Genomic DNA, 19,422 nt, shown 5'->3' on the forward strand with positions numbered 1-19,422 from the left:
TGGAATGAAAAAAACATTTCTATAACATAATTTTAAAAAGATGACTGCACATGACACTGAAGTAAATCTATTATATACAACTTAATTTTTAAAATCTATAATAAAATCATCTTTTCCCCCTTTTTGTTTCCTTCCCTTCCCATCTCCAGAAATGACTACCATTAGACACAAATAGATATATATATATGAAAAATTATTCTAGTTATACTTCTGTTTATCAGTTCTTCCTCTGGATATGAATAGTGTCTTTCTTCACATGTACTTTATAATTAATTTAGGTATTTATAAATAGTCCAAATGACTTATTCTCTCAAAATTGTTCTTAAAACAATATTGCTGTTATTGTATACAATATTCTTTTGATTCTGCTAATTTTACTTTTCCTTATTTCATGCAAATCTTTCCATGTTTTTCTAAGTTCACTGAATTCATCATTTCTTATAGCACAACCATTATTTGGCCATTTCCCAATTGATGAGCATCCCCACGATTTTCACTTCTTTTCCATCACAAAGAGAACTATATAAGAGAAGTTATAAATATTTGTATTCTTTTCCTTCCCCTAGTTATCTTTGCACACAGACCTAGTAGTAGTATTACTGGGTCAATGGATATAGGTAGTTTAATAACTTTTGGGGCATAATTCCAGATTGCTCTCCAAAATGGATTAACCTCTTTTTAATAAGTTTATTTATTTTAATGCACATTGCTTTATGAATCATTTTGAAAAAAATCAGAGCAAAAGGAAAAAATCATAGAAGAGATAAAAAAGAAAAAACAAAAAAAGAAGTGAACATAGCATGTGTTGATTTACATTCAGTCTCCTTAGTTCTTTTTCTAAATGCAGATGGCATTTTTATCCAAAGTCTATTGGGATTGCTTTGGATCAATGAAATACTGAGAAGAACCAAAAATTTCATAGTTGATCATCATATATTCTTGTTGCTATTAAGTATAACATATGCCTGGTTCTGCTTGTTTTGCTCAACATCAGTTAATGTAAATATTTCCAGGCCTTTCTATAACCAGCTTGTTCATTTTTTAAAGAATAATAGTATTCCATCACCTTCATGTACCACAACTTGTTCAACCATTCCCCAATTGATGGACATCCGCTTTTTTCCCAATTCCTTACCATGACAAAAAGAGCTGTTACAAACATTTTTGCACATATGGGTCCTTTTCCCTTTTTATGATTTTCTTGGGATACACCAATGTGTAATTGGTAATTACCAGTAATTACCCAATAATGGCTCTGCTGGATTAAAGGATAGGCACAATTTTATAGCCCTTTGGGCATAATTCCAGATTGCTCTCCAGAATGGTTGGACCATTTCAAAACTCCACAAACAATGCACTGGTGTCCCAGTTTCCCTACATCCCCTCCAATATTTATCATTATCTTTTCCTGTCATCTTAGTCAATCAGAGTGGTATGAGGTGGTACTTCAGAGTTGTTTTAATTTGCATTTCTCTGATCAATAGTGATTTACAGCATTTTTTCATATAACTATAAATGACTTAAATTTTGTCATCTGAAAACTGTCTGTTCATATCCTTTGATCACAAAATGGATTACCTTGAAATCAATATTTCATTTTGCATGGTGAAATTCACCAGGTATTCAAGTTGATAGATGGTGATAGATTCCTTACTAAAGCTCAGCAGTCACCCTATTTTTATTTTTTATCTTTTTATTTTTATGCACATAGGATCAGCCTTGTTTCTCCCAACCTTATTCCAGGTTTTTTTTTTCTCCAAAAAAAATAGAATAACTTCCATCTCTCAAAAAGCAAGTGCCTCCTTCCCTCTCATCTCTCCCCTTCACTTTCTCCCCCAACAGATACCAGGTTGCTAGGTGTTTGTTCCCTGGCTAATTACCTACATCTTCATAGAATGGTCTCCTGTGACCAATATAGCAAAGAAGCTGAAGGAATTGTGAGTTTTTGCCTTAACCTTCAAAGCCTACCACATGCAGAATATTGTTAATTACTGGGAAAAAATAAAAGGTTTAAGGACAAGATTCCATCCTTACCTTCATGGAATGCCCTTCCTTCCTTTCTCTTCCTCCTTCCTTCCCTCCTTTTCTTCCTTTCTTTCCAGAGGCCTGACTCCCATGCTGACTGACCCAGAAGCTTTGACGATGGGCAGCTCACTGATCCTTAGGCACCCTCTTGCCCTCCCAACCCAGTGGTTCACCACCAGACGAAGTGCAGACACAGGCTAGGTTTTAGGCCTCCTGCAACAATGCACTGACATCCTACCAGACACACACCAGGCCACAAGACAGCCCTTCATTTTTATGCCTGTTTACCCATAATACTCAAAAGAGTACTTTCTCAGAATATTTTTAAATGTATATGTATTCCTAATAAAGAGATTTTTAAACAGAGCTATAAACAGTGGTTTTGGTTTCTGTTTAAATTTTTGTTGTTTTTTTGTTGAGTTTTTGTTTTTTTGCTTTTTAACAAGGCCAATGCTACATCTGAAAAATCTGATAACTTCTATGGAAGAAAGCATATAATAATTTGCATTACAATGACAGAAGCTACTTTTAATTTCTCATTCCTCTCCATCTCAGACATCCTAATCATCCTAAGTATCTCCCCTAAAACCATAAAATAAATACCACTAAAATCATAAAAGGACACACACACAAAATAAAACAAAAGGCTTCAGGAGCTAAAAGGAAAGGAGGGTAAGGAAGGAGAGGGGGGAGAAGGCTATTTCTCCTTTGCCACTGAATTCAAAGCATACTTTTGGATTGGGCTAGACAACTAAGCTACAGAGACTAATTTCTGTCATTTTCTACCAAGCTCTCCCTGCCTAACTCCTGATAAGTATGTAGGAAAAAGGGAGAACATATTTTTTAAAGTTAAATGTTTTAATCAATCAAGATCCATCTCCTCCTCCTACCTCCCCCTCCCTGTTTCTTTCTTTTGAGACACATATAGCCAAGCAAAACAAATGTTTGTATCTGTCAAGTGCAAAAACGCAATTATCTCAATTTTCACTTGATGCATCCCCTCTCAATCAGGATATCATGTTTCTTTATGACTTCTCTGGCATCAGAGTTGTCCAATTCGTTGATGGGAGTCCCTAAGTCTTTCAAATTCAAAGTCTTACAATGTTGTAATTATTGTATGAATTCTGGTTCTGCTGACTTTACTCTGATGTTAGTTCATAAAAGTTTTCCTAGGTCTAACAGGCTTAAAGCATAGAAGGAACTCCATTCCCTCTTCCTCAAAAGAGACAAAAAAGAAACCAAATCCAATTACAGCTTGTATAAAAGGGAGAAAAAAAAGACACACCCCACACATAAAACAGATTTTTTTTCTGGAAAGTGTGAACTATGGAAGACTAACAGAATTTGAAAAAACGACTGCTTATGAACAGGAGAATTATAGGATCATAGGAACCAATATAAAATTCTCTGTTTAGTTTTCAAAGCCCTTCACAATGGGTCCTTTCCTACTCTTCTGATCTTCATATTACCCATATTCATATTACCCATATTATTCATATTCTGATCTTACATATTAACCCAGCTTGACATGGGCCTTTTTGCTGTTCCTAACCCCCACTACTCTATCTCTAGGTTCTGTGCCTTTTGACTAGCTCCTACCTGCAACGCCCTCAATCTTCCTTAGAAGGAGGCCTTTCCAAGTCTCTTTTCTCCATCACTCCATCCAAGCTAGTACTTTCCCTCTGAAGTAATTTCCCATCAACACTGTTCCCATCAACACCTTAGATGTTGTTCTCTTCCCCATTAGAATGTGAGCTCCTTGAATTCGGAGATCTATCTTTGCCTCTCTGTATATCTCCCAGTGCTTAGCACAATGCCTAACACATACAAGGTGTAGAATAAATGCTTATTGAGTGATAGACTTGATTCTGAGATGATGGTTCAGGGAGAGACTCTATTAGACTCTCAGAAAATTAACAGACTGCTAAGGCTGGCACAGCATGTTTATCTTGTCAAATAGCTTCCCTCCTGGAAGTTATATCTTCTTTCCACACCCAGAGTCCTTCCTAGTCTTCAAGTCCCTGTGTATAAAAGAAAGAACATTGGACCACAGTCCAATGACACAGTACTAAGACACAAGCCTCAAGATACCCGAGTTCAAATTTCAGGCTCTGTCATGGAATCAGGTGTCTGCAAGGGAGTCACTTTACAGAGAACTAGTTTTCTCATATGAAAAATAAGAATCATAATATCTGTAATATATACCTCAATGGGTTGTTGTGAGGAAAATGCTTTGCAAAATGTCAAGTTATATAAGAGTATGATGTAGTTTCGCTATAGGGCAGTGAGGCGATGGGGTGGATAGAACACTGGACCTGGAGTTAGGAAGATTCATCTTCCTGAATGGAAATCCAGTCCCAGACACTCCTGGACAAGTGATTTAACCCGATTTGCCTCAGTTTCCTCCTCTGTAAAATGAGCTGGAAAAGGAAATAGCAAACTGCTCCAGTGTCTGTGCCAAAAAAACCCAAATGGAATCACAAAGAGTCTAGCAAGACTGAACAACAAGTCTCATAAGTCAATGAAGGTTTCTGATATTGGTGAAAAAAAAAAAAAAAAAAGTATTCCCACAAAGGGCTAAAATGACAAGAGTTAAAAAACTGTATGTTAGTAAAATATGTCATGGAAGAGTAAATAAAAAATGATACATAATAGATAAAGAGCCTGTTCTAAAATGAGAAAGACTTTGGACACATTGCCTACCTGCATTAATAGGGGAAATTAGCTCATGCCCAGTTGCTGTACCTCCAATCCCCTGCAAAAGGAAGGGGAGAATTAAATCTATTCGTTGAGCAGCTACCACATGCTGGGGAGCATATGGAATGCAGTAAAACATAACACTCCTCTGCCCCCCATAGTCTTAGAGTCTCGGTCGTTAAGATATATACATATGAAAAGATAATATGAGGCAAGAGTCTGATGAGTAGTAGAGATAATGAGCACTATCAGAGTTCAAAGCTCAAATCATAGCAGGGGAGGGTGCTCAGGGAAAATTTTATGGGGAAGGTGGGACTTGAGCTGAGCCTTGAGGAAGGATCTACACAGTGGGGCTTTCCAGGAAGTATAGACAGCAAGAACTATGCAAGGCAGGAATATATTGGACATGGTTTGAGCATCTTTGAGTAGCCCAGTTTGGGGGGTCAGAGGGTGAGCTTGCACATATACTATAGGTACTAAATGAATGTTTGCTGTATTGAATTGAAAGAAGGATGCATTGTTAGCTGATTGTCAGGGGTTTTGAAAGCCAGACTTGGAAGTTTGAATTTCAGATTATAGGCCATAGGTAGGCATGTATTATAGATTTAAGCAGGAGAATAAAGGAGTGTTTTCATATAAGGAAAAAGCCAGATGGAGTGTAGCCTAAATGTATCTGCAGCATGTATAACAGTAAATGTAGTACTTGAAGTTAGAAAATCAAAAACAAGACTGGTCTTTGACAGTCACTAGCTATGTGACTACAGAAAAGTTGTTACATCTCACAGAACCTCAGCTTTTGTTGTTCAGTCTTTTCAATCATGTCTGACTTTTTAAATAATGGCTTTTTATTTTCAAATTACATGCAAAGATAGTTTTCAATATTCATCCTTGTAAAACCTCATGTTCAAATTTTTCCTCCCTTCCTTTCCCTCCCCACTAGACAGCAAGTAATCCAATATGTGTTAAACATGTGCAATTCTTCTGTACATATTTCCACAATCGTCACATTGCACAAGAAAAATCAGATCAAAAAGGAAAAAAAAAAATGAGAAAGAAAATAAAATGCAAGTGAACAACAAAAAAAGGTGAGAATGCTATGCTGTGATCCATACTCAGTTCCCACAGACCTTTCTCTGGGTGTAGATGGCTCTCTTCATCACAAAATCATTGAAAGTGGCCTGAATCATCTCATTGTTGAAGAGAGCCACGTACATCAGAACTGATCATTGTATGATCTCCTGGTTCTGCTCATTTCACTTAGCATCAGTCATGCAAGTCTCTCCAGGCCTCGCTAAAATTATCCTGCTGATCATTTCTTACAGGACAAAAATATTCCATAGCATTCATATACCATAAGTTATTTAGCCATTCCCCAACTGATGGGCATCCACTCAATTTCAAGTTCCTTACCACTATGTCTGACTCTTTGTGATCCCATTTTGGCATTCTATGTATATTGGCCTTTATTTCTTTTTAAATAATATTTTATTCTATGGAACACAAGATTTTGCAAGGGTGAATGTTGAAAACTTTGCATGTATTTGGAAAAATAAGTTATTATTTAAAAAAGACTAAATGTGAGTCAAAACATAGTATTTTGTTGTTGGTTGCTTGTGTTTTTTTCATTTTTTGATCTGAATTTTTCTTGTGCAGCATGATGAATATAAAAATATGTTTAGCAGAATTGCACATGTTTAAACTATATAAAATTGCTTGCTGTCTAAGAAAGGGGAGGAAGGAAGAAAAATGTGAAACACAAGGTTTTGTAAAGGTGAATGTTGAAAACTACTGTATATTAGGAGGAAAAACCTAATAATTTAAAAAAAGTTTTACTCTCCTCCCAAAATAATATTTTATTTTTTCTCAATTACTCATAATGACAATTTTTTATAATTTATTGGTTTCTTTAAATTTTGTGTTGCAAAATGGAAAGCAACTTGAAAAGAAAGAAAAAAAGAGAAATAAAGAAAGAAAAAAGAAAAAGAAAAAGGAGGAAGGGAGGAAAGAAGATAGGGAAGGAGGAAGGGACAGAGAGAGAGATATTGGCATATTCATACATATGGTATATATTATACAAGGTTAGTTCTTTTTTCTGGAGGCAGATAGAATTTTTCATCCTGAATCCTTTGGGATTATCTTGTGATTTAACTGAGAATAGCTAAATCATTCACAATTCTTTGCCATAAAATTTTGTTACTATGTACAATGGTCCCCTGGTTCAGCTCAATTCACTTTGCATTATGCATATAAATCTTCCCAGTTTTTTCTGATCATTATGCTTTCATTTCTTATACCATGGTAATATTTCATTATAACTATATACCACAACTTGTTCAATCATTCCCCAATTGATGGGTATCCCCTCAATTTCCAATTCTTAGACACTAAAAAAGAATTGCTATAAATATTTTTGTTCAAATAGATTTTTTTCCCTTTTAAAAAAAATGTCTTTAGGATACAGACCTAGTAGTAGTATTGCTACATCAAAGGGTATGCACAGCTCCAGTTATTTTGTAGTTTTCTTGGCAAAGGTACTAGAGTGATTTTCCATTTCCTTTCTCCAGCTTATTTGACAGATGAGGCAGAGTTAAGCGACTTGTCACATAGCTAGTAAATGTCCAAAACTGGATTTGAACTCAGGAAGATAAGGCTTTCTGACTCTAGGCTTAGGACTGAACCACTTAACTGCCCTAGAGAAGTTGCTTAATAAATCGTGTTGTGTATTGGATGAAAATAACCATCAGGCAATGCTAAACTCAGTCTTTGAGCCCAGGACAAAAAACACAGCTTGACTTGAGAACCATCCATGTAAGTGGTAATAAAGAAGCCACAGGAACAGATGATCAATCACTAAGGGATACATTCTAGAGTACGGGGCTCTAAATCTTTTGTGTGTCATGGAACCCATTGGCAGTCTGGTGAAATTTCTAGATGCCTTTACAGAATATATTTTAAATACATAAAATAAAATACAGAGAAATCTAAAGGAAATCAATGATATTGAAACATACCATATATTTATAATATATAACATTCATAATATAATAAAATATTATATACATCATACATATATTGAATAAGGGCTCTTAACTAGGAGTGAGGGAAAGGTCTGTGAGCATAAAATACATTCTGTATGCATTTATGTATTTATTGCTTGGACTCAAATTTCTCTTCTATGGGCACTCAGTAAATGTAGGTGTTTCCCAAGGTTTAATCCTCAGTCCTCTAATCTTCTGATTAGAATAGGGATGCTTAACCAGGTAGGAGCCTGTGAACATATACAGTTAATCCTCATTATTTGTGGATTGAACATATACAGTTAATCTTCATTATTTGTGGATTACATATTTGTGAATTCATCTATTTGCTAAAATTTATTTGTAATCCCAAAATCAAGAATTGTGGCTCTTTTGCAATCATACATAGGCATATACAGAATGATGAAAAATTTGACTCATACTGCTTTTGTAAAAATTTTCATACATGTGCAGAACAGCGAAAACTTGAAAAAAAAATTGTAATTTTTTAAAAATGAGAGGTGAAACAAGAAACACCTTGTTCTTTTTCAGCTCAATTTCAGTTGGGAATGTACACATTAGGTGACTCAATTACATATAAAAACAATTTTTTTAAATTTTTGAGTTCCAAACACTCTCTCTTCTCTCTCCCCTTTAAGAAGGAACTTGATATGATTATCTCTTATACTGTAAACAAGTATCCTTTCTGCACATTTTTCAAATTTGTGTGCTTTTTGTTGGTGACATAACTGTTTAAAATGTGCCCTATGCATAGTGCCCAAATACTGTTCTTAAGCGAAAGAAGGCTATTCTGTTATCTTATAGAGAAAATAAATGTGTTAGATAAGTTTTGTTTAAGTATTAGTTACAGTGTTGTTCATTGTGAGTTTAATGTTAATGAATCAACAATTTAGAACATCCAGGAAAAAGGAAGATGAAATTTGCCAATCTGTGTAGACATGAAGCAGTTCTGGAAGGTACTAAAGTGAATATTATGACCAGAGGGTCTTAGGAACCTAACCATGTTATTTCCACTAAGAGCCATAATTCAGCATTTGTTAATTCAACATTTGTGGTGACTTTATAGAAAATAGAGTGAATGACAAGAATGAGCTATACATACATACAAATATAATGTATAAATGATATATAATTATATCTCACAATAAATATATTTTATGTATGTATTTATGGATCCCTGGTTAAAGACCTCTCTATATATGATTTATATACTTATATACACATATATACAAATGGGTGCATATATATAAACATACGCATATATATACATATACATAAATATATATATAGATATTATATGTAATATAACACACACACACACACACACACACACACACACACACATATATGCATGTAACTGGAGTTAAGAACCCTTGCTCCAGCTTCTTCAAACTTTTTCTATTCAAGACCCCATTTTGCCTGAGAAATTTTTACATGACCCCAGGCATATAGGCATATAAAGTAGGCATACAAATCAAATATTTAATGATAATAAATCATAATTTCATGTCCCATATTCAGTTACAAGATCCCATATGGGGTACAAACAACTGTTTAGGAAGTTGGGCTCTAGAGAAAAAAACAGAAGAACATAAACATATATATGCATATATATATAATATGTGTGTATACCATAAACATATATATGACTATGGATCTCTGGTTAAGAACTCTTACTCTAAAGAACAGAACAGAGGAGGAAAAAGTGAGGATTAAGCAGCAATGTTTTATGGGAGGGCTAGAAGAGGGACATGCTAAAAACTTAACTTGAGAAATCATTTCAACCAAGTATGTGTTTACACGGCTTCTGCTGGGAGGCTGAGTTTTTGTTTTTTAACTAAACTAATCTGTACTAAGTGTGGCACCAGTACAATGTGTCCCTGGGAACTTGGGGTAGGGAAGGCACCTCCAGGTTGCCTAAGGGAGAGGCAAAGAAACTCAAATCAGAAACAGAGAAAGTCAAAGGGGTGAGACAGCAGAGAGAGAGAGAGAGTGGGAAGGGGAGACTGATAGAGTGGAAGAAGATAAATTATTTAAAAACAAAACAAAACAAAACAAAAAAACTAACTTCTGAATCACAGAGTTAACAATGATAGTTAATTTCCTTGACTTAGGGCTACTGTAACTAGCCAGTGGGTAAGAAGGCTAACTTTTACTCAGTCAGTACAAAAAGGAATCAGATTTTAGATCCATTCACATCAAGCAGCTCACTGTAGCACTCTCATGATAGGATCTCACCCTATAGAATTCTCATGACAGGATCTCAGTGACAATGACAGGGTAAGTCATTGACATCGGAGCCAGAAAAAGGTGCCAGGACTATTTGTCTACATGGAATTCAGGGTTGGCAAGTGTTGTGAGGCAGGAAAACAAGAGGTTGGCAAAAGCAGAAATCAGGAATCCAAGCTATGGGACTGGGGCACAGTGTCAGGAAATCAATCATTTTAAAATTGTACATATAACTGGGGGGAGAACTTAAAAGAAAAAATCAGAGTCAGGAATACCAGATGAGTATCTTGGAACAAAGCATCAGAGCAATAAAGATGAGGCACGAGCAACAAGAGAGCAGTGTGGACAAAGTTAGGGGCCTGCAGAGTGCATTCCAGGTGTGGGGAAACATGCCCCATAAAGTCAGGGCTGAAACTTACATAGCAGGAGTATGCAGGAGAATAATGTTAAATAAGCCAGTGAAGGCAGGCTGGATCTAGATTATGTAAGGTTTTAAATGCCAAGTTGAGAAGTTTGCCTTTTATTCTGAGGGCAATTGAGAGCCAATGAAGATTATTTTAATCACTTTGTGGAGGACAGTTTCCAGAAGATAGGTGTTTAATTAGGACTACTGCAACAGGGCTGGTGAGAAGACATTAAGACTGATGCTATTACTTTTCCCCCCAACATATATTAGTTCGTTTTTGTGTCCTTACTACCACAACCACCCCCATGATGGATCATCAAAGGAAATGATTTCCCAGAAATTAACTTCTCACTTATCCAAGGCTAGTCCTGTGACTGTCAGTAAGGCACATATGGTGAGGAGCTAACACATTGCTGATCTTCATTCAATATCCCTACTCTGTCTTAATCTTTACCCACAACTCACCTCCATAAAAATATTCTCCGAAACTAATCTTAGCTGTTCTAGTCTACCCTTAGAGGATCCAGAGCTGAAAGGATCATCTAAGCCAGTTTCCCTAATTTTACAGTTGAGGAAACTGAGGTCCAGAAATGAAGTGACTTGATAAAGTTCACGTGGATATTAGTCAGTTCTGATTCCAAAGCAATTCCATTTCTAGTCCATAATATGACCTCATACTTAGTGTGTATAAAATTAGACAAATATTATTTGAATTGTTCTTCCACATCATCAGTGTCAATGTCTTTCAATGTCAATGTATTATATTTACTTACTCTGAGTTTTTCCCATATCCCCGATTGAACTGGGGGTCTCCCAAGAGGAGAAGAACTATGTCTTTTCCAATAGAAGGGAAAAATAGACAAGGACAGAAACTCAATCCCCACTCACTCCCAGACTGGGAGCTAGCCAAGGTAGGGAAGGGCTTTTCTATTAGAGCTTTTACCAATCTTTTCTCCTTCAAGACAATACTACAGTCTTCCCCCCCCCCCCCAATCCTCCCACACACCACCACCACTCCTGTTTCTGTCACAAGTACCACCACACAACTTCCACATTTTCTAATTTAAAAAAAATCTATTTCATCTGAATAAGGAAACTCAAGAGATCTTGACATGCCATGGACAGCTTCTCAAATCTGGAATCTCCTGAAAGCAAGAACTTTCCAGTAATTTTCCTTCTAGTTTTTGTTAATGTGGTGCTAAATGGATTTGCCAAATGAATAATAAGCTATGAAGGAAGTATAAACTAAAGAGAAGATAATAACCCTCCTTGGGAGAGATGGGGCAGGAGAGACAAGGTCAGGAAAGCCTTCATTAAGCAAGTAGCATTTGAAATGGTTCTGAGATATGGGCAGTATTACTATAGATAGAAATGAAGGGGAGAACTTATGTCATCTCCCAGAATCCTGACCCTCAAAAACTCTCCAAGTTTTTTAACTCTCTAAAACACTCTAAATTTCAGGACACCCAGCTTGACTTCTGGATTGGGGGGTGGAGAGTGCAGTAGTGGGATGTCAGGCTCAGGGGATGAAGCTGGCCTCAGGTTAGGGAAGGAACAGTGGAAGAATGGTGGGTTCTGACTCTCCAGAACGAGGTGAGGAGGGAGGGGATAGAGTTACTCAATCATCACATATCTCAGGGATACGGTTCGGTTCCAATTCAGCAGTCACGCCAACCAGCTCCACTCACTCTCAGGCCATCATCTCACCAGCTGTCATTACCAACATAAACAGATTCCTTCCTCGTTGGCAATCAACGGTCACTGACATTTTTTGAATGCTCAGTTAAAAAAAAAAAAAACACCCCAAGAACAAAACAACCATGGCCTCCAGGTCCCTTTTTCTCTTCCCGATGACTGGGGGGGTCCATTCTCCTAAATAAAAGAAGCTAGGGGGTTTCCAAGTTGAGTTGTATATCTACACTCCCTGCAATCACAATCCCACAGCTGGGGGAAGCTCCTTCAGGACAAAAACAAAAAACAAAAAAAACACCAACCCTGAGATCAAAAGAGCAACAAGTTGGGTAGGGGGTGGGGATGCAACAGGACCGAGGATAGAGAAAAAGACAAAAAAAAAAAAAAAAAAAGGGTCTGAGAGCTCCAGTTCCCCAAGGCAAAAAACTAAACCATTGTTAGTCTGTGAGGGCAATTTTCCTTGGCAAGAGAATTTATTAATCATCACCAGAAGCAGCATTTAGCAATTTCACTTTGACTCAAAACAGTTTATTTAAATTATCTCCTGAGTTCAATTAGGGAAAAAGAAAATTTTCAGTCTCAATATTTAACCATTTAATCCTAAAACAGGTATTATCGACTTCCTACCCTTCAGCAATTTGATTTTTTTTTTTTTTTTTTTTTTTTTTTTTGCGGATGTTGGAAGGTGGGACTACTGAGAATAAGTCTGTTTTTCCGATAATTCACAATCAAAAGACACCAGGTAAAGCAGGTTAGACAGAGCTAGTTTTTTACTACTTCTTTCGCTGCCCCAAATACCATTTTTAGTTCCCTTATTTCTTAAAACACCTTTCTGTCATTACAAGATGTCCTGGAAACACCTTCCTTAATTTCTGCCCGATCTCAGGCTTCTCCCGCAGTTCTCCCAGCCTGTCTAACGCGAATCCAGGACAGTGGCGATCCCAAGAGCTCCTGACAAAGCGGAGATAGCCCCATCTCTCCCCTCTCCCCCGCTGGAATCAATTCTGAAATGCACTCTGATCCCTACAAATTCTCACAGTATGCGCCCTAATCTCTCCTAATCCCGAAAAGAGCCGACCCAGCTTTGCTTCGCCCCGGCTCACTATTTGGCAAGTTGCAAAATGGCAAAGTGAAGCGAACGAGCCGGGTAGTAACCCGGAGAAACCTTACCCACCCTGCAGCCTCTCCCCTCGGCAGGTTCTCTCTGAGGCAGGACTCCACCAGCAGCTTTCCCACTTCACCACTTAATTGCGGTGATTTCCTTTCCAAAGTCCATTCCCGGGAGTCTGGGAGTGAAAGGAGAGCAGAGGGAGCAAGCAATAGCGCTGGCTGTAAGGGATAGTCCCAGGTCACAGGAGTTTAAAAGGCTTTTGTTCTGATGGGGCTCACAGATGTTGCAACTGGGCTGCTCACCATTGAGCCAACTTCACCCGGTCCGGTCGATCTGTTGTTTTAACCCACCGAGCCGGAGTGACCTTTGTAGCCCTCTGCTGCTACGGGCTGGCTGGATTTTCAATGGAGGCCCTGGGGGACCAGAAGTGGAAGCTCACAGGTTGCTACTTGTTTGGAGCTGCAGATTCCAAACTGTGTGTGTGGGAGCAGAGTTTGCCCTAGTGGGCTCTGCCCCGGGGGTGGGGGGTGGGGGGAAAGAATAAGAAGAAAAATGCAGAAATGAGAATCCTTCGAGTGGGCCAGGAACATCCTTGCATCACATCTGGACTGGGAAAACTCCTACAGCCCCTAGCACTCTGGCACATCTGGACTGGGAAAAACGACTACAGTCCCTAACACTGGCACATCAGACAGCATCCCCAGGTTGCTAGACAGATCTGCCTTGTGAGGGAGAGTTTTGCCCAGACTCCTTCTAAAGCCTAGGACTGACATTACATGCTGTTCTTCACAGTCCCCAAAAGGAATCTGGAAGCAGGCTCCCTAGAAGTGGTGAGAAGTAAGACCTTACAGGGGCCAGTCCTGGCAGACATTTAAAGTGGGTCCTTGGTCTTCAGCCTAAGAAACCAAACTGGATGCATTCGTTCTGAGCACCTAGGGATAAGAGTGGTCGTTTATAGAGCACTTTAAGGCTTACAAATCAAGAGCTGAATTATCTCTACCCAGATGATGCCCCCATGTCTCTATCCAGCGCTATACTTTCTTGTGAACTCTTGTCAAACACATTCCTCTGAAGATTTAAAATGACATGTCCCATAGTCACCTGAAACTCAACTTGTCCAAAAAGAATTCAAACTGAACTGTCCTTCTGTTACCACCATCAGGCGAGTCACTCAGGATTCTCACTGGCTTTTCACTCTCCATCACTCACCTACCTATCCAATCAGCTTCCAAACTTTTGTCTTTTCCACCTCTACAATCTCAAGCCCACAGCAATAACCTATATCATGCCCTTATTACCTCTCACCTGGAATATTGTAATAAACTCCAGATTAGTCTCCCTCCAGTGTCTCTCCTTTCTAATCTAGTGGTTATAAATCAATAAGCATTTATTAAGTACTTAAATTGGACCAGAAACCAGAAACCAAAACAGTCCCTGCCCTTAAGGAGTTTACATCCTAAAGGAGTACATATTATGTAATAGCAGCTGGGTGCCTAGTAGATAGAACACTGGGCCTGGAGTCAGAAACACTGCTTCCTGAGTTCAAATCTGGTCTCGGAAAGAGACCACACAGCTGTGTGACTGAACAAGTCATTAAACCTTTTTTTGCCTCAGTTTCCTCATTGGTCAAATGAGCTAGAGAAGGAAATGGCAAATGAGTTCAGTATCTTTGCAAAGAAAACATCAAATGAGGTCATAAAGAGTCAGACATGACTGAAATGAATAAACAACAAAATAATATGAAAGAGACTAAGTACTTACAAGACATAGACAGAAGAATTTCATGGTAATCTCAGAGAAAAGGTATTGTGGGTGGGGAGGAGATCATATGTGAAAAGGTCCCTTGTGGGGGCAGGAGTTTAAACTGAGTTTAAGGAAGCTAGGAGGGGCTGAGGAGGTCGAATAGTCCAGGTATGGGTTAGACAGCTGGTGAAAGGTTATACACATAACAAAATGATTTCCTAAGAACTCAGACCTGAGAATGTCTCTTTATTACTTGATAAATTCTAGTATTTAAATAGAAGTTCGAAAGTTTACCTTTAAAAGCCCTTTACAAGCTGGCCCAAACCTGACTTTCTGAGTTTTTGTAGCCTTTAAAAACTGTGGAATGTATTCATCCCAATTCTTATTCTCGTTAACAAGAGCAAGGCCAAATAACTCTTCCATGAAGGTTATAGGGGTATCCTTGAGGGCTCAAGGTTAATTTTCTCTAATACCATTGGCTTGAGCACTTAGTGGTATATTTCTTTCCAAGACTGTTAGTTGAGAATTATTTAATTAATATATATTAGTAATGGATTTTGTTCTTCTCACTTTGTGAGATGGGGGAGAGAAGGAAGGTGGAAGAGAATTCAGAGATGAAAATAAAATGAAATTGATTTTTTAAAAAAAGAATCATTTTGTCAGCCAGTCTTACGTCTTTTTAGTGAATTATTTGCTAAGATATTTAAGGTGTCACAATATGAATAGTGGTGCAAGAAACCCGCTAGTAATGTCTGTGAAACACTTCCCTGAATATAGTCTGGAGAAAACTGCTCTTAAGTTGAGAGTAAGTATGTGACAAAGGAGCAAGCCATAGTTGGTTACTGGAAGTCCTCCTGTTCCCTTAAGCATGATATGGTTTCTTGACTGGGTTCCTTGTAGAGTTGTGTCTCATTTTCTCAGTGGCTTCTGATGATGCCGATAGTGCTACCTGCTAAAAAAAGGAATGCCACAAACGCCACTAGAAGGAAGTTGGAAATCCAATTTTAAAACTGGAAATGGAGGATACCATCTGGCCAATGCCTTCCATTCCCCAGATAATTCCTCCTCTGGAAGTTCAGCAAGGATACCACACTAGCTCCAAGTTTTGGAATTCCATCCCTTCTCAATTTAACTTGATAATTTATAAATGATCCTAGGGCTTGGTCAAGTTTCTGCAACATATATGAACATGATTCTCGTCCAAGTGTGCAATGTCATCCTAGTTCTAACCCTTTCAAACTTAGTCTGAAATTTTTAGATTGATTATGAGATAATCAAAACTATAATGAGATTTCCTTCTCGTACTTTATGGGCCAGACACATTGCCTGTTCCTTACACATTCACTCCATCTTCTTTCTCCATGGATGTCAATTTTTTTACTTTTTTACTGGATGTCATTCTTCATGACTGGAAATGCAGTACTGCCTCATCTAAGTCATCATCCGTCTCTTAGAATCTCTTATTTTACCCTGAACTCCATTAAAGTGATACTTTCTACATAAAGCATTTAATACCCTCCCCTTCCCTAGGTGCAAATGTGCTTTACATGCAAAAAAATTGCTTGATATTTATTCTATATATATTTATTTATGCACATGTTGTCTCCTTCAATGGAATGTAAGCTCCTTTTGGAAACTGAATGGATGCCCATTAATTGGGGAATGGCTGAATAAGCTGTGTTATATGAATGTAATACAATATTGTTGTTCTATAAAAAATGATGAGCAAGCTGATTTCAGAAAAACTTGGAAAGACTTATATGAACTGATGCAAAGTGAAGTAAGCAGAACCAAGAATAGCAGCAAGATTGTCTGATGATCAATTATGACATATTTTGCTCTTCTCAGCAATATATTGATCCAAGGCAATTCCAACAGACTTGGATGGAAAATGCCATTTGTGTCCGGAGGGAGAACTATGGAGACTAAATGTAGACTGAAATATACTACTTTCATTTTACTTTTTAATTTTGCTTTTCTTTCTTGCATTTTTTCCCTTTTGTTCTGATTTTGCTTTTACAACATGACTAATGCAGAATATGTTTAGAGTGATTATACATGTATAACCTATATCAAATTGCTTGCTGTCTTGGAGGGGGAGGGGGAAGGGAAGAAGGAGAAAAAAAATTTGGAACTCAAAATCTCACAAAAATGAATGTTGAAAACAATCTTTACATGTAATTAGAAAAGTAAAATACCATGGAGAAAAAATTAGAATATAAGCTCCTTGAGGACAGGCCTTATTTTAATTTGTCTCTCTACCCTAGGGTCTAGTACAGAACCTGGTATGTAGAGTAAGCCTTTAATAAATGATTGTCCAACTTGATCAACTCATAGAAAGTCTTTATTATCTATTGGAAAGAACACTACATTTTTATCAAAAGACCTGAGTTCAATCTCACTCACTCACTTTATTATTAATGACACCCTAAGCAAGGCATCTCTCAGCCTTAATTTTTTACCACCTACAAAATGAAGCAGTTGGGTTAGATCAAAGGCATCAAACTGCTGAGCTGGAACCAGATTAAAATATAACTGGAAAACATTCAATAAAATAAATAAAAATACAAAAGAACCTAGAGAATGTTAATGTGTGGTTTTTCTATGTCAACATATAGCTGCAGGGACTATTATATATGATTTGATGTTGAGATAGATGATCTCTAAGTTCTCTTCCAGCTCTAAAACCCATAAGCCTTAAAGAACTTCACAATAATGATTTGTGATAGATATTATAAGTATTATTCTCATTCCCATTTTCTAAGAAAGGAAACTGAGGCTCATATGAGTTAGACAACATACCTATGATTACACAGCTGGTAAGGCTCAAGGAGTCTATCCAGTGCTCTTTCCATTGTACCACGTAATTTCTAAAAAGAAGGCAATGAATAGCAACCCTGGCTGATTTCTGCTCTGCTCTTCTTCTTTCTGGGATATAGGATTGAAATGGGTAACTGAGGTCTCCATGGGAACCCCTCAAGCATGTAGCCCCATTGCTTGGCCATTTCATGGACATCTCTCACTAGATGAAATACTATCCTAAGTTTTTGCATTTCCATGAATCTTCATGAATGTTCAATTGCAACTCTTGGTGTCCATCTTGTGACCATAGGAATCCTCTCCTGGTCACCAACTCTGCTGCTTGTCATTCACAAATATATACATTCAATGGAAAGATTAAGTAGATGGAGAGGTGACTTGGGATGGGTAGGAGAGAAGATGAAGCAATACTTTTTCCCATTCCACCCATCCCCCATCTTCTCTTTAAGGGAAAATATTCTTCAAATTAGAAAGCAGAGAAAGGGGTTAAATGGTTGACTAATTTGAAATCACATGGGTTGCAAAGTAGATTTAGGATTTGAATCATGGTCTCATGACTTCCAACTCCAGAATTCTTTTTGTCATTTCTACTCAATCTATTCTTCTAACATTACAGTAGTGGTTGGAATGGATGTTCTATATACCAGTGTTTCTCAAAGAGAAGTCCAGAGAATATGAGGGGGTCTCCAAAGACCTTTTAGAGGATCTTCAAATTCAAAACTAGTCTTTCTTTCCAATATGGTAAATAAGCATAATCCACATAAACAAAAACTCTTTGGAGAGATCCACAATAACTTTTAATAGTATAAAGATACTACGTACAAAGTTTGAGAACAAATTGCTATATATTATATTCAATTTCACATCTGAAGGACACTGAAAAACAGTAGTCCATCCAGAAGACCATGACAAAGGTAGTAAAGAGCCTGAAAAACCATTCTATAAGAGGACTGACGGAAAAACTGGATGTTGAGCCTAAAAAGGGCACATATGTCTTCAAAAATTTGAAGAAATTTATTGTTGTTTGGTTTGGTTTTTATGGAAGAGGGAGCCAATTTTTATATATCAAGCCTTTAGGTGTTGACTTAAACACAGTCCAACCTGTGTTAGCTTCCTATGTTTGAATGTAAGTTTCATGAGAATGGGGACTGTCTTGCTTGCTTATCCTCAGTATTTAGCAAAGTTAGGAGTAGAAAGCACTTAACAATGCTAAGTGAAACAGTAGATAGAGTACCAGATTTAAGAGAGTCAGGAGGACCTCAGTTCAGATTGAACCTCCAGCACTTACTAGCTTTGTGATCCTGAGCAAGTCACTTAACCTTGTTTGCCTCAGTTTCCTCATCACTTCAGTATCTTTGCCAAGAAAACCCCAAGTGGGGTCATGAAGAAGCAGACATGACTGAACAACAACAATCTGTTTCTTTCTATCTATCTAGTCTACTGTAGTTCCAGCGAGTAGAATTAAGGTAAATGTATACAAATGACAGTCAACAAGTATGTATGTGTCCATGTGCCAAGAATTGTGCCAAATGCTGAAGACACAAAGAAGGGCAAATAACACGTTTTGATTTCAAGGAGATCATTGTCTAATGGGAAAGACATCATGGAAACAACTATTTACAAAGAAGATGTAGGCAAATTGGAGGTAAAGAATTAGTATT

General features: G+C 37.5%; 1 protein-coding gene across 7 annotated transcripts in view; it reads right to left on the reverse strand.

Annotated features, from left to right (window-relative positions):
* The window catches only part of MYLK (myosin light chain kinase), a 424,364-nt gene that overhangs the window by 285,923 nt on the left and 119,019 nt on the right, over window positions 1–19,422 (reverse strand). Inside the window, exon 3 of one of the 7 annotated variants that reach the window (XM_074301411.1) lies at window positions 4,729–4,780. The exons of 3 other annotated variants lie outside the window; for them this stretch is intronic. The gene's annotated coding sequence lies outside the window, so the exon portion shown is untranslated. Of the gene's footprint in view, window positions 1–4,728; window positions 4,781–13,257; window positions 13,460–19,422 lie in introns of those variants that run through there. 3 more of the 7 variants (XM_074301415.1, XM_074301409.1, XM_074301412.1) reach the window with 3 other exon arrangements.

Source organism: Sminthopsis crassicaudata, chromosome 3 (genome assembly GCF_048593235.1).
Source record: "Sminthopsis crassicaudata isolate SCR6 chromosome 3, ASM4859323v1, whole genome shotgun sequence".
Taxonomy (NCBI): domain Eukaryota; kingdom Metazoa; phylum Chordata; class Mammalia; order Dasyuromorphia; family Dasyuridae; genus Sminthopsis; species Sminthopsis crassicaudata.